The 16,671-nt window shown below is 42.8% G+C and overlaps 1 protein-coding gene across 6 annotated transcripts in view; it reads right to left on the bottom strand.

Moving 5' to 3' along the window:
- MYO3A (myosin IIIA) overlaps window positions 1–16,671 on the bottom strand; it is a 2,295,212-nt gene that overhangs the window by 1,760,132 nt on the left and 518,409 nt on the right. The gene's annotated exons all lie outside the window — the stretch shown is intronic.

Below are 16,671 nucleotides of genomic sequence, written 5' to 3' on the forward strand. Positions count from 1 at the left end.
GGGGAGCCACCTCCCATGAGGCCAGAGAGGAGAGTCCACTACCTGATAGTCCCCCTGGGTTTGGTGATACTCAGTGGGAGTGTCTCATGGGGAGAGACTCTCCATGTAGGGACTAGGAAGACCATATGACTTATCATATCATATCCAATGGAAACACGGTATGCCAAACCTTCATCACCTCCACTCTCCTCCTACACATCCTCCTATCCCTTCACTCAACCCTCTGTACCCCCCCACCTTCATTTGCCTCGTCAGCACTAGTAACCTGGAAGATACTGGGATGAGGAAGAATAGGGGTGACAGTAGAAAAATCTCTCTAGAAGATACTGGGACGAGGAGGAGTAGGAATGACTCTAGAAAGATCTCCCTGGGAGGTACTGAGATTTGGGGGACATGCAGATCAATAATGAGACCTCAAAAGAACGTATACACCTGTTCTAGTTGTTTTGATAGTTCAAACATAAAAACTAAAGAAGAACTTACCTTTGTGAGAAGCCCTCCTGGGAGGAACCGCGACAGAGGAAGCAGTTTGGTGGGGCACCAGGAACAAGCCAGTGAGTGCGGCAGGAACGGGGGAACTGAGATGTCCCTGTTTGCTCCAGTGAGGAGAAACAGGACGGAAACCTGGACAAGAGAAGGTCTGGGTGCGAGAAGAACTTAGATGGTGCATGCAAACCCTAATGCGCATGCAGAAGGAAGATACACGCTGTGGGACTGCTGTAGCCCGTCAGAGAGGCAGAGAAGCCAAGGGAAGATGGAAGCTGAAGCCCAGAGAGCCCCAGATCAGCAGGAGGAAGCCAGCAAGAACCTTAAAGGTATCTGGGTTGCTGGGAAGGTTAGTGAGGGCACAAGGGAGCTGTGGAAAACTCCAGAAACACTGAGCAAAGGTGAGGAGGGAAACCCTTGGAAAGAAACCCAAACACGGTTCCGGGACCCACACCCAAAAAGCAAGAAGAGTAATTCAAGTCTTCTTCTTTGTGGCAGGGTCTAGCAGGAGAGTGAACCTGGTCTGCCAAAACCCAGAGGAACATTTGCTACTTATCTTCCTCATGGTCGTACCTTGCAGGAAAGTGAGCCGGGCCTTCTAAAGCCTAGAGGAGCCTTTACAAACTGTCTTCTGGGTGGCAGTGCGTGATTAAGAAGGGCAACAGAAAGAGAGGCATTCCCTGGCTATTGTGAATTGTAATAAGAAGCCTGAGAAAGGTCAGAGGAAGGCAGATATTCCCCATACATTTGTGTGAACTGTAACAAGAAGCCTGAGAAGGGCCAGTGGAAGGGAGGTATTCCCCCGGCTGTTGTGTATTATAATAAGAAGCCTGAGAAAGGCCAGGGGAAGGGACTCCTTCTCCCTGGTGCTTTGAACTGTGAAAGTAAAGAGAGTCTGAGAACAGAGCCAAGGAAGGCCAGGGGAAGGGAGCCATTACCCTGGCATTGTGAAAAGTGAAGCCAAGTGAAGAGAGAGTCCAGGGGAATAGAGTAATTCCCCCTGGCTGTGTGTGGATGAAAAATACTAAGAGTTTGACACCTGGAGAAAGGAGTCATTCTCTTGGAAATTGAGCTTACAAGATACCTGGAGAAGGAAGACATTCTCCAGCCACCCAACAGTGAAAATAAACTATGGACAGTAAGGAATGTTGATGTTTGACCTGGACATTTACCCTTTTGACTTGTACTGAGAAATATGCTGATTGTCTGACATTTCTCTATGGAATCTCTGCACTGGCTCCCATTGGCTGCAAGGATTAAGTTCAAAACCCTCTGCATCGTCCACAAGGCCTTCTGGGGCCTCAATACCTTCAACTCTCTCTTCCTAAATATCTTCCTTCTCATGCTCTTTGCTCCTCCACCTCCAACTCCCTCAGGGTCAGTCGCTTCTCCAAGCAAGGAGTTGGCGGTAGATCTCTTTCTGTGGCTGGTGCCTCCCTCTGGAACAGCCTCCCTGCTTCCCTTAAACTTGAGAAAAACCATCTCTGGTTCAAGAAGCACCTCCAAACCTTTTTCTTTGCTTCTGCTTTTTCTCCTTCTCTCCTCTACTGACCTCCTGGCTGTAACCGGAACTGCACTTGCTACCTGGACACCCCTGATCTCTGGCCATGTCCTCCCCCACCAGGATCACACACCTGCACTGCACACCAGGCCACACCTGCACTTGGGGACTGTTTCGGCATCCCTGCAGTCCCCCTTCCTGCCCTCGACACCTGTTGTCCACACTTACCCATGCACTTGCCACTTACTGGCTGTTATTTATTACCCTGTACCATGTGTTCAGCTTTCAACCCATCTCAGAGCAAGATTTGTCTAAAATAATTTCTAATTTAAAAAGCACAAGCTGTAAAGGAGATCCTTGCTCCTCGCTTATAATTAAAGAATGTTCCACAGTTCTCATTCCAGCCTTAACCAAGTTCGTTAATGCCTCCCTTTCAGCGAATGAAGTTCCCGGCAATATAAAAAAAGCATGGATTACCCCATTGCTAAAAAAACCTAATCTCTGCCCCCTCACTGCTTCTAATTATAGGCCCATTACCAACACTCCGTTCTTGTTGAAGATTTTGGACAGAGTGGCCTATAATCAGATTGTGATCTTCCTGGAACAAAATCAGATTTATCATAAAGTTCAGTCGGGGTTCTGTCTGAATCACGGCACCGAAACAGCTCTGCTGGCACTTAAATCCCATCTCCTACAGAGGATGGATGGTGGTCATATCTCACTCCTTATGATCTTAGATTTGTCGCCTGCCTTTGACCTGGTGCACCATGACATACTGTCCACCAGGCTAAGGCAGAATGCCAATTTTTCGGAGGAAGCAACTAATTGGGTCATCTCTTTCTTGAAGAATAGACAAAACAGAGTGGCCAGCGACATTGCAGAAGCAGAGGCGACTGTACTCACGTATGGGGTCCCTCAAGGAGCCTGCGTGTCGCCATGCTTCTATAATATATTTATGATTCCCTTTTTCCAGATTCTCGAGAACGAGGGGATCATATTTGCAAATTATGCGGATGACACCCAATGTGTCATCCCCATATCTGGTTCCCATATGGAAGACGAATCAAGAATTAATGAAATATACAAGAAAATTCAGGATTGGATGGTTCTGAATGGTCTAGCCATAAATAGTTCAAAAACTGAGCTTCTAATTATTGGCTCAGATGCCAAATTAGATAAGCTAGGTTCCAGCTACAAATCTTACATCAGAGATGGCTGCCATATTGAGGTTATGAGTAAGGTGAAAACTCTAGGCATTTATCTGGACAAAAATTTGAGTATGAATGCACAAGTGAATAATTTGGTCTCATCTGCTTCATATTTTCTTAAGCTGTTTCGCTGCCTTAGACCTTTTATTTCAGAATCTAATGGCGAAACCCTGGCAAGAGCCATAATTGGCTCCAAGATCGACTATTGTTGTAGTCTACTTGTAGGGTTGCCGTTATCGGACATTCATCGGCTGCAGGTCATACAGAATGGCGCAGTTAGGGTAGTGAAAGGCCTATCAAGAAGAGACCATGTGTCGGAGGCTCGGCGCAGCCTGCATTGGTTACCGGTGCAGGCCAGGATTATGTTTAGGCTTCTCCTTATCACTCAAAAATGCACACACGGAGTTATGCCACTTTACTTGAAAGAACTAGTCTCAGTAAAAAATAACATCCAATCCCTTTGCTCGGATGAAACAAACACTCTGGCTATGCCACGTTTGAAAACTAAAAAATCCAGAGACTCAGCCTTCATCTCAGCAGCACCCCTTAAGTGGAACTCGTTGGCAGTTACATTGAGTCCTACCACCTCCGTGGAAATCTTTAAAAAGGGGCTGAAAACCGCACTCTTTTCGTGGGCCGGACCAGACCTGTGTATGATTTCCGCATATGAACCTGTCTTGGAGTTGGTTTCCACTCCTGTATGTTTTCGTATTGTTTGTGTTGTCGTTTCTAAGCGCCCTCAAGCCTTAGGGTACCTGGTGCGCTATACAAATGCTAAACATAAACACATAAACATGTACTGCACTGCCCCTGCCCCCTTCCCACACACTTTCACGATTTGAATGACACCTGGCCTAGTAGGATTGTTAGTCCGTCCTCCCTTTGTTCTCCCTCCCTTGCCTTGTCGCGCCTTGAGACACTTGTGTATAGGTGCGTTACAAATGCCATACCGTATCATATCGTTTCAACCTGGAACTTTGTTTTGTACATTGAAGAGGTATTGAAACCTGGGGAAGGAAGCCATTCCTTCAGTCAAAAGTCCCACCTGCAATTGGAACTGTGATCCATTGTCCAGAAGAAGAAAGTCATTCTTCTGGACCAAGAGGATCCACTACCTAATTAGTTTAGTTACAAGTGTAACAGACAGAAAGCAGGGTTTTCACACAGGATGGTGGACTCTTGATTAACATTGACAACCTGACTGAATCCATAGTATTTTAAATGAGGTGGAGAAACACCTGTTAGAATTAAGGAGTGGTTGGTTTTCTCTTTATTTTCACATACAATAAAAGTTTATGCCAACAACAATACCACCTGTGTGTCAGTCTCCTCCTTCTGCACCCTTTCAATGCTTTTCTCATGTCTCCACATCCCACACCTCCAATGCCCATCCTATTATCAACCGCATATTTCCAGCAGCTCTGTTACAGCACCCAGTATTGGGATTTACTTAGCTGTGTGTTGGGTAAAACTAGGGCTCCAAGTTGACACAATATCTCAAAGTACAATGACTTTGGGTAGTAAACTTTCAACATGTTACCCCTCCTTCGCTATATGCCAATAAATGTACTAACAGATGTATTGTGATCACTCATACTGTATGAAATGAACAAAAACAGAATACATCAACACAATCTAAATTTGACATAGGATCCGAATGAATCAACAGTGCATGATGCAATACAGCATGCTTATTTTGTTTAAAAAGGTAAACTTTGAAACTAGTATTTTCTTGGGATTTAACTCATTAGTAGAATATTAAACCTTAGGCAAGGTAACATTAATTGGCTTACAAAACAGCCATATGTACCCACTAACAACACAATATTCACCCTTCTACAAAATAAATTCTTGGTTCAACCAAACTGATTTCCACAGAGTAATGAACACACTTCATCAGGATGGTCACATTTTTCAAACCAGAGAAAGTGGGAAATCCACGCCAACAGAAAAATGGAACATGTATGGTGTAGTTATGTATGCCCTTTTCAATTCTCCACATCCTACACCTCCAATACCTATCCTATCATCAACTGCATATTTAAATCCCTGCCCAACAGAAAAGGTGTACAAAGTGTGCATTTAAGGTGACGTTGGTTCTTTGAAATGAAACCGTATTGTGCCTCAAATGACATCACAAATTATAATTTTTGTTGGTGGATGAAATATATTGTGGACCCAATGTAATATGGTTCAAATTTAAGTCTGTCTCACATTTAAATGGGATTCTATCTCTCAATTGGTCTTCCTGGAAAAGCAGTCCAAGCCAAAATAAAGGGACTACCTTATAAAGCCTAATCAGGAACAAAATCCGCCCCCCCCCTCCACCCCGAAGGTGTACATATCCTGACAGTGAGGTAGTCATGGGTGGACTGGGAACCTAAAGTGTCCCTGGGAATGATTTTATAAAGTGGCCCCATATTACATCACCCAAGACAATTTGAATAAATGCATCATTATGCCTAAACAGAGGTTAAAACATAGATAACCTTAACACAAAACTGACATACAACATTTCGTAAGACTGAGGAATAACACACCAAAAGCTTTTTAAAACAATATTGCTTAAAATGGAAATGGGGTGAGGAGATGGAAGGAAGGGAGTGGGGTGGTTGGTAAGAGATAGCAAGAGGAGCAGAAAACCAGGGGACACACACAAAAGACACCCATGGCATAGAGGTCCAACCAGGAAATCTCCAGAGTTCCCTGTGGGTCAATCCATCATTGAATGTAGTAGGACCTATAACATTCTCACCAAATAGCAAGGGGAGCCTGACTTCAATTCTTCTTCTGAGGGACTGCCTTCTTGCCCCAAAAGGGACCTGCAATATGCCCATCTTGAAATTGCTTGTCTCCGTTCATAACCAATCTCTCCCCAAAAAGGAATTTCTCATTATCTAACCAACATTTATTGGCTGTAAATCCGCATGGGAGCTGCATGCAAGACTTGTCAAACTAACCACCAGTATTGATCCCCAATGATACGAGGAGTAGGTTGGATGCACTCTTGACCCTTCAGGAGTCTGTCAGCGGTATGCTTAGTACAAAGCAAGGTAAGGATTGACTGCAGGCCTCCTGGTTGCTTCCCTGCATCATATAGCACCCTTTGCCTGATTATGGGCTTCGGTACATCAACAGAGCTTGCAGGAATGGCAGTCCAACTTATTGGCAGGCTCGGCTTTCCCTGTCTGCTTCTGCTGCGTCTCTAGCTACTAGGCCACACAACCCATCTTTCCCTTGGTATCAAGAACAGGTCCTTTTGTGTGGAACCCTGTGAGGACTAACGTGTCCAACCGTGTCCGGCCGCCGATGACCTCAATTCCTCTTCTTCTTGGGCCGGCAACTAGTCTTTGGATTCCCGTGCCAAACACTCTCTGTGTCTGTTGCTTCTCCCAGAAGGTGCTGCAGCTGAGCTCCGTGCTGGGATTGACAAAAACTGTTGTTCATTGTTTGTCTTTAGACATTGTAACCCATTCTTGAGGGGAGGGCTGTCAATGCCCCTTGTTACTTTTGACAGGTTGATCTCTATGCATCCTCAGTGAGACCTGATCTTATTACCAGTACTGAGAGCAGTCTTTGCGTTTTCTATGTTCTTCCTCATCTTGGTGCCACTAGCTTGTTTGAAAGCCGGACTGAGCACCTGCACTGGTTGGAGTGCAACCTGGTTACAAAAATACAAAAATTTGTGGGATCGCTAACAAGTTGCGTGCGCTCTTTTCCACTCTCAAATTTCAAACAAAATATATATAATAAAAATACGGAGGGGTCGGCAGCAAGTGATATCACTCCCTCAAACTTCCCACAAAGTTTGTACAAAGTAGACAAAAAAATTTTGGTTACAATACTGTTCAGACAGTATTGTAACCAGGAGTCCATGCTTTAAGGTATGATGGAGAGGGAGGCTCTGATCACTAACGAGTTACAATAGTCAAGCCTCACACAGGGCAGTTGCTCGGGCAATAATGGCAGAATTATTCTCTGATATGTATGGATGGATATTTTTAAGCAGGCGAATATGGTATTTACAGTTTTGGGTTATCTGGTTGATATAAAAATCTTCATAAAGGGAAGCCTCAAACTGAACACCTATGGTATTAACCGTATGTTTTACACGAATGGTACTATTAACAACTTTGAAGCCTTTGCACTCTGGGCTCAGTTTAGCCAAGGCCTGCAGGCATCAAAAAGTAAGGAGCTCAGTTTCACTGCCATTCACACATAGCCAGTTTTTGGACATCCATAATTCAATCTGTTTGTATGCATTGGCTGCGATAGCAGAATCTTAGGTGTAATTACCACTGATTTCCAGAACTAACTGGGTGTTGTCAGCGTAATTTGTGAATAGCAGCCCTAGATCATTTAGAAATGAACATAGTGACCCGATGTAAAGATTGAACAAAACAAGCAACAAGCAAGCTCCCTGGGGAACCCCACACCTAGTGGGAGGCGGTGGCGAGGAAGCAGAACCCCACTGAATTCCTGTCTTTTGATTTGATAGAAAAGAGTGGAACCAACCGACGGCTTCTTCAGAGCAATGTCCAAGGTGGATTAAGGAATGTAAGAGGCGTTTGTGGTCCACTAAATTGAAAGCCACTGATAAGTCCAATAAGATCAGCAACACAACCTTCCCCATAGACATGATCTTCAGCATGTGGGACTGTAAATCTGTGAGGGCTGTCTGTGTGCTTATAACATGGTCAAAATCCTGATGGCCTCTTATGAAAGATGCCTTTTAGTTCAACATAGTTTTGAAACTGAGAGGAAGCAAGTTTGTCCAAGATTTTGAGGAAGAAATTACAGTTCGTAATTGGTCTAAAGTTGCTCGGTTCTTTTGGATCAAGATTTGGCTTCTTAAGCAAGAGAGTGACAGTAACTGCCTTGATAGAGTCTGGGACTGATCCGTCCCTAAAAGAAACAATCTGGTCAAGAATGGGGTGAATAAATCACTTTGTTCAAGTATTAACTTCATGGGGAGAATGTTTTCCGGGCAAGAGGTAGGTGGGACACATGGAAGATAACATTTGTTGCATGTTCAATCTAGAAATTGGAGAGAAAGAGAAGTTGGGTGCTGTTTGTGAGAAAGGGACTCAAGAATCTGACGGTTACTAGGCAGCATAGAGCAGCTCACAGATTTTTGAATTTTATCCCTTACATTGTTGATGTGTGTCTCAAAGGCTATCTCGATGTTGGTACAATCTTGGTGAGTAGGCTGGAAAATGGTATGGAGCGCCTTCTGTTTTTCTAATGATTTTACAATCTCAAAGAGATTTCCAGTACAATTGGAGGATTTCTCAATCAGGGTGTGAAAGAAATTCCTTTTGGCATCCACAATTTTTTATTTGTATGATTATCAGCCTTTTTGCAAGCAGTTTTGTTAGCCTCTGATTGATAATTCAGCCATTTAGATTCAAGTTTACGCTTCTGTCTTTTTAAGTCACCAAGCTCAGGAGTAACCCATGTTTGGTGTCCAATATTATTTACTACAAGGTTGGATCTGGAGGGGCAGAATTATCCAGCATCTTTATAACATTTTAGGAGAAAAAAAGACACACAGTGATCAGGAGAGTCAGAACTTTGGGTGCCAGCCATGATAGATGCAAGACAGTCTTGGAGATCTGGAGGGCGCACCTTTTTAAAATTACGACTGATAACAGTCTTAGACGGGCTATGTGGTTTAGGCGGTGGATCTATGAGTTGGACATGAAACTCGATGATGTGATGATCCGACCATATACATGGTCTAGTTTGATCAATGTTAACGTTGAGGTTGTTGGTAGTTGGTAGCCACCCAATCCAGAGTATTGTTTATCCCTATGGTGGGTTGGTTATTTTGTCCAACTTATTTCCACGCCAGCAGTTTAGATCTGCCAAAAACAGTGTTGCCCGATTTGGACCCACAACGTTGTTAAGAATATGAGTAATTTCTACATTAAGTTGCCCAACTTTAACAAAGGCGTTACTCATATTCTTAACAACCTTGTGGATTGTTAAGTGATAGTGGCCGATAAATTTAAACAAAATTGATGCAACTGTGATGTGTTGGATTCACTTTAACTAAAAGGATCTCATAAACTTGACAGGAGCAGGATGTAAAGAAAAGGCCTAATTCAGTTTTAGCACTAATAGCCACTCTGCCTCCCTGGCTTTGATCTCTATTTTTAAAAAGAATTGTAAACCCTGTGGGGACTGCAATGTCAATCATTGGGCCACTAGTGTCCGAAATCCAGGTCTCAGTGAGACATAGTATGCCTAGGCCAATATCAATAATATGATCATGAATATCTCTGGCATGGTTTTTCAGAGATCTTGTGTTAAGGATGGTCATTTTCATGCTTGTCTTGTTTCCTATATGGGGAATCTGGGGTTTTCGGTAATTGTCCTATGTTTGGGGCATGGGAACAGTTATAGTTCCCCTTTTGATGTGTCAGAGGTAATTAGTCCCTGTTTGAACTGAATGATATTCGCAGTCAGAAACCTTTGTTCCTCCTCATGTGGTCCTCCCACATTAAACTAACCCCAAGGGGACTATTGGGCAGTGGCCTCACCTCCCTAGGCTCATGAGAAGGGGCTTCCTCTTGGGGAGAGGTGACAGCACCTTTTGAATCGTCACAGTGGACAAATAACCATTTCTCCCCATCTCTACTTTAATGGCTAATGACCCAAATTAAACATGAGTGTAAAGTCAATATGGGCAATGCTTAAGTCCTAACATTGGTGGTCTGCTCTATGGAATGACCACTTTTTATAAGATGGGTTTAAGAGAAAACATGAGATGGAGTGAGGCATCCTTAACCCAATGTCTCAGATAAAATGAAGATTTGGAATTTCAGCAGCAACATCAACATTTTATTTAAACTCTCCAGAAATCCAATCATGATAGTTTGAAGTTTGTATTCACCAGACAACACTGCATGTTTAATTGGCATAAACCAAAATCACATGCATAACATGAAATCCTCAGACAAATCTATTTATTCATATTTGATCAATATTGCTTTTAATGCCGGGCCCTGCCAGCTTCTGAGCACTCCAGGGATCCAACCCATGCTGCGTGGAATTGTCTTGCTCCTAAGGTGAATGTATTTCCCCTGAGAGGTCCTTGCTGCTTACAGAGTACATTAAATGTTACAATTTAGCACCCAATAAGTCCAATACCATCCAAAGCAATGCATGTGAGTACTAGGCTGCCTCGGCACTGCCTGCATGCACACAAAAGGACATTGATAAATAATCTGGACTATATGTTTTTCCCTATTGCATTGTAAGGAAGGTGTTAGGGTTCTGATTGAGCTTCACCTTCTTACACCATACACAATATCAAACTTAGGAATTGTTGCATAAAAATGGAAGTGGAATTGTTATTAACACCTTGTGGGGTTAAAGTCCTGCAATCTATATCTAGATCCCTGACTTCCCTGACTTCTTAACACTTTCTAAAAGATGAAAAGGCAGTCAAAGTGTAGTCAGTTTAGTTGATGAGCATTTTACTGATAAGTCTTCATCCAGGCAACCAAAGAAATGTTCAAAGGCCGAATTTACATCCTATTTGGAGCACACAATTTGCTGATGTACTTTGCCCCAAAATTTACATAATGGCCTCCCAGCTGATAGTAAGTATTTTTGAATAGATAAAGGACCATACAATCTATATCTCCTTTAAACAGGTTGTCCATTCAAAAGTTATCAGAGAATCTCTCCACTGCATCTACATTGATAGCCATGACTAATAATGTCCTCCACAAAAGCTCCTTTTAATAAACTCTGTAACATTGAAATAATGAAAAGTAAAAAACTGTTCGGGCAAAGGATAACTAACTCTAAATGTTATGCTCAAAATGTACTTAGCAATGTTCTCTCATCTTTTGTTCACCAGCTATTATTGTGACATCAAATATGTAAACTGACCCATGTGAGAAAACTTAAATTTCTGCCTAAAGTCCAGGTTGTCCACCAACATATTAGTGAAAATATGATACGGGTATGTGTTTAAAAATAAGTGACCCTTTAGAGGGCCATTGCATTACTCAGAGTGGAGCCTTTCACCACGATGGCAATGGGAAAAGCCTCACGCAGTGTCAGATGCTGCAGTGCACAGCAAGCAATCTTGCATGAGCAGTGGCATGTGTCGCATTAGATTTTCACATCCCTTCTGTGCACTCCCCCAGCTGTAAAAAAAGCCTAACAATCTTTTGGAATTCAGGGTCATCCATCGTGTATGTATTTGCTAAGTCAGCAGGTACACTAAGCAAACTCCCCACCCCTCAAACCCACTGTCCCATCAATGAAACACAAAATCATCTTGAGGACTACGGTGTGACATTTTCTAGTGCTGTGAACTATCATAATTAACACTTCTCTGTGCTATAACCCAGGTAGAGTGAGAAGGTGTGTATCACGCGCAGTGGTGAAGTGCGGTGCTAAGTGTGGTGCTGTCTCGCTGTCCCACTCCCCTCCGCTACTCTAGCTATGCTGTGTGGGCTGCTTTCCACGGACTAGGACTTTTGCATCAACGGAGCTTCTTGCAACGTGATTGGCTGGATGCGAATGGTACAGGTGAACCTCCCCAATCAACAAGAATCTTGCTAGAATACGTCTGCTGTTCGTTGTTTCCCAACGTAATAATTACTAGTCCTCTTGTTTTATTTGTTCGCAGAGGCTTGAGCCCACCTCCCTTCCCAGCATTCTACTTCACGAATGTGCCCGCACAGTGGCGCGCGCGCAGTGGTGAAGTGCGGTTCTAAGTGTGGTGCTGTCTCGCTGTCTAACAAACTAGCGCACAGCGAAGGCAACACCCATTTCCAGGTAGGCTCCCAATCCACCTTGTGTGTTAGCAAGAAAGTGTTATCCTATCTTTAGCGAATATAATGGTCCTTCGTAAATATACCTTGAAAACAGGCCTGCCGGGAGTTATTTTGGGACAGCCTGCTGCCGTGGCCCGTCCCTCTTTAAAGCAATCAGTTCTACCATTTGCCATCCCTGCTGGCACTAAATTACAACGTTCCCTGTCCCTTACTTCTGACGTCCGATACCATTCAAGCATTGATGCCCCCATAAAAGGAATAGATCAGTTGACGGTCTTGCATTCATCAGTGCCGGCAGATGACGGTGCCTTGGCTGCGATGGCCACGGGCACCGCTGAGGGGTCACAATCGCCGTCTACAACGACAGACCTTAATTCCAGGTTGGCTGTTCTTAAAACAGCTTATCAAGCAGAGGTCTATCGACACCCCTTTAGGGTTGAGACCAACTGCTCTGTTACTGAAAGTATAGCGAACAATGGCTACACTGGAGAGGTCACTGACATAACAATGGAATCTGCATATCTTGCAGGAGAAATACAAGCTAGTATCCATCTTAACCCAACCATGCAAACCTCTTGTCCCTTTATCCAAGAAACCAACTTAGATAGCGACATACACTCCAACAATGTCCTACAGCCGAAAGCAAACCCGGCCTCAATCATCGAACCTGTACGATGCACGGTGGCAGCCCAAGTAAACTTGCGCCAAGCCTACGAGCAACTACGAATAACAGGCAAAGTGGACGAGGATATCATGGAATTCATGAATTTATCAAATAACTCTTCCTGTCCTACGTCTGACATATTGTATATTTGTTCAAACACTGGTGACTTGATACAACTACAAGAAGTTCTTACACATAATGCCACCATCATACCTGTTAAAAGCACTCCCTCTCCACAATCTATCCATTCTAATCCTGCATTATCTCCAGTGCTGGACAAATCCCAAAACCAAACTATAAATGAATCACTGTCATTTATAGCGCCTACCCTTCGGCGCACGAGATTCCAAGAAGCTGACCAAACATCAGAATGTTTTATACATAAGACCCAAGACAAGCGATTTTCATTTCCGGAAGCACCAGCACTGAACAACACTCTTAGTGCAATGAACACCACTTTGCTAACCATAGCAAAATTGTAGGAGGTATTAGATAGTAAGGTGCCCTACCAAACAATGCTCTTAGAACAATATTTTGGTAAGGACTTCACCATTGCGACTAAGAGCCATATTTTCACAAACGATACTCAACATGTAACTCCTATGCCCAGAGATCCTAATAACCCTACATCTGAGAATGGGCCACCTGAAATTTCGAATGCTAAAATCACAGAAATGTCTCAGTCCATTATAGTACAAGAATCAACAAATCTCAGAAATACAGTGCAACCCCAGGCCATTCCTGATGATACCATGCAACCATCGATTGAGCCTGGATTGGCACTAGACCCAAAATTGCACACTAAAGACTCAACTAATATCTTTGAAATGTTTACTTCATCCTCATCTGTGTCAGCAAACAAACTGGCAACTACCCAAAGCTCGAGAAAAGAGTGGAAGAAAATGAAAAAAATCGATCCCAAAAAAAAGAAATCATTGTCCCAAACCTAAAGACAAATCATGAACATGTATCAAAATTCCCTCTCGATTAGAGAAGCTCTCAGAGTCTTCAGCCCTTGAAATAACTGCCAATACGATTCCATCAGTGTCATTATACAAACCACTTGATGATTTAGTGGCCTTAACCAAACAGGCCACTCTGATAAATACTTCAACTTTATCTTTGATTCCACCCAAAACCGCAGCTATATCAGTCACGAGGCTCGATTCCTATGTCACAGATCACAGTGTACCTTCAACATCCCTAACAACTCATCCAGATTCGAAGAACCGTGTTGAGACAATTATTACTCAGCTTCGAGATGAAATAAGAGCTTCCATCATTGCATATACTCTGCATTCCCCTCCAACATCACAATTAGTGTCTTTACCGCAAACAGAGGCCATTCAGACCACGACTGTGACCACAGGGTGCCCAAGGGACTTGACCGAAAAAACCTGTTGTCGAAAAGATCAAGCTGCCTGTAAATGTCCAAACTTCCATCGACAACAACATAGATCATGACAAATTTGTCGAGGCTGGGCATTCAAAACAGCTACAGATTCAAACGAGTTCTGTATTGAACCCTGTCCTTGATCATAACATTCACATGGAGCCTGTCTCCCAATTTACAACCCCGGCACAAGAATTAAGAGAATACATAAAGTCTTCTGTTGACTCCTACCTGCTCGAATTTAAATCAATTAACCGGGATTGTAATACGGCAATAACATCCACGCTCCCTGAGCCGAGTATGCTGTCACAAGGTCTCAACATGACAAACGAGCAGCAGAGTCATAGACAGAATATACAAATGACCTGTGAGACACATACACGCAAACTAGCTGCGAACCCTCAGAATTTACGTGCTGATAGTAAATTGTCATTTTACTCCCTTAACCTAAAGTGTCGCGCCTCACCATTTCCAACATACGTTCTTAATAGAACAAGTATATTAAACATCTTTACTGACGTTCCTTTTTAAAAGAGTTAACTACCACCGATATTGAGCTGGTGGAATTTGTAAATCAAAATGACTTATCAGAAATTAAAATATATGTACCTTCAGGTCTAATGTTCAATCTACTTTGGCAAGCAAGAATGTCTCTGTTTGACTTGGGTTTTGTTCTGTCTCAAGACATTAATCCGAGTAATCATAAAGCCAATAAAGCACAAATAATGATATATCATTCACAACAAAATGATTCATCTAAAATAACAATCGCTCGAAAAACATCCATAACTTCAGGAATGCAGTAGTATGGGGCTAACTCATAACAAGAGTTTAGAAAAGATACACTTACCCTTCTCTGCTGGAACACTAGGGGCTACACTCCCTTTATAAACTCAGCCTCGAGTGATTTGGGTCGATTTGATATTGTTGCATTACAGGAGACGTGGCTCACGGTCACCCCAATTTGGGCCTCGCACACAATTATGTCATCTTTTGCTGTTAAAAAATCGATAGGGCGTCCTTCAGGCGGACTTCTTCTAGCGGTCAAACATGATAGCGGTTTCAGTGCTGTGAAATATCCATCCCCGTCCCCCTATTTACAAGCAGTGAAACTAACTTGTGGTAGCGCGAGCCTAACTATCATTAACATATACTGGAGCAAACAGAACCTATCAGATTAAATGTTTTTTATGTATCTATTATGCAATCTAGATAACATAACTTCAGATCCTAGCATAATGTGTTCCATCATTCTTGGTGATTTAAACTTGCATATTTTACCAGATGATAATGATAAACACACGCCTGATGAACGATTGTGGTGCAAAATTATGCGAGAAAGGGTGAATCGTCATGGTGAATGATACTGTGTCTTGTGACGTGCCTGCCCATTCAACCTGGTCATGTGGTACGCGCCAGGCCATCATAGATTATATCTATATAAGCAAGAAATGTTTATCTCAGGTGCAGACCATGACTGTAACACCCTCATCCATGAGCGACCACAATAAACTTATTATGCACTTTGAATTCCCTTCTGAACAACAGGTTTTGAGTAAAAACACTCATTTACATTCTTTCCAAGTGAATAATAGCGATATCCGCTTACGATGGAATCCAAAGAAATTAGATCCCTATAAACATATTCTGATTGACTCTTTCAGCTCCTTGACATCCAATGCTCCCAAGTGCTATGTCAACATGATGCAAATTTTCAAGCAAATACAAATGCCTGATTCTAGTCCCAGACATAAGCACCAGTACATTTATGACCCCGAACTCCAACACAAAAAAGCAAAGCTCAGACAGGCTTTACACAATCTAAGACAAGAACCAGCACTTAATAGACCAGGGTTAAAAAGCAACTTGAAAGCCACTTATAGACACTGGCTGAAAAGTCAAAGGTACCTCCAATATCAGAAAGATGGTGAGGAAATGTTGAGGCAGATAATCACAAAATCAACTAGTGGCATCTGGAATTGTCTAAATGTAGCCACTCTAAGATCTCAGAATGATGTACTCACTTCTGCTGTCCCAAATGATAAATGGTGTGAGTATTTTAAAGATCTTTATCGCTCTCCATTTCCGGATTTTCATCTGAACTTAGTATCAACTCATGTCTTTTCGGTTGGAACACGCAGATATACTAGACTGCAAAAATCTAAGTCGATCAAGAGCGAATGGTCCGGATGGTCTACACAATGACATGTTAAAAGAGCATCCCCATGAATGGACGTTCATTCATGGGGATGCTCTTTTAACATGTCATTGTGTAGACCATCCGGCGAAATACCCACCTCATGGAGACGTTCAATCATCATCCCAAAGTTCAAGAAGGGCAATAGGGCTGACCCTGCAGCTTATCACCCAATCGCCCTTCTTGACTTTCCGGGCAAAATATTTGCTCGCCTTGTTTTGAAACAATTTAATTCATGGCTTGATTCGAGTGAACTGCGTGATCCATTTAAAACGGGATTTTTGCCTGGCCTAGGTACTGCAATAAATGTTATCACTTTAAATTCGATTATTCATCATGCTTGTCAACGAAAACAAGCCCTACATATGGCTTTCATTGATATTCGTATGGCGTTCGACAGTTCCCCGCGAGTTATTATATA

This window comes from Ambystoma mexicanum, chromosome 2q (genome assembly GCF_040938575.1).
Source record: "Ambystoma mexicanum isolate Mex_15411 chromosome 2q, UKY_AmexF1_1, whole genome shotgun sequence".
Taxonomy (NCBI): domain Eukaryota; kingdom Metazoa; phylum Chordata; class Amphibia; order Caudata; family Ambystomatidae; genus Ambystoma; species Ambystoma mexicanum.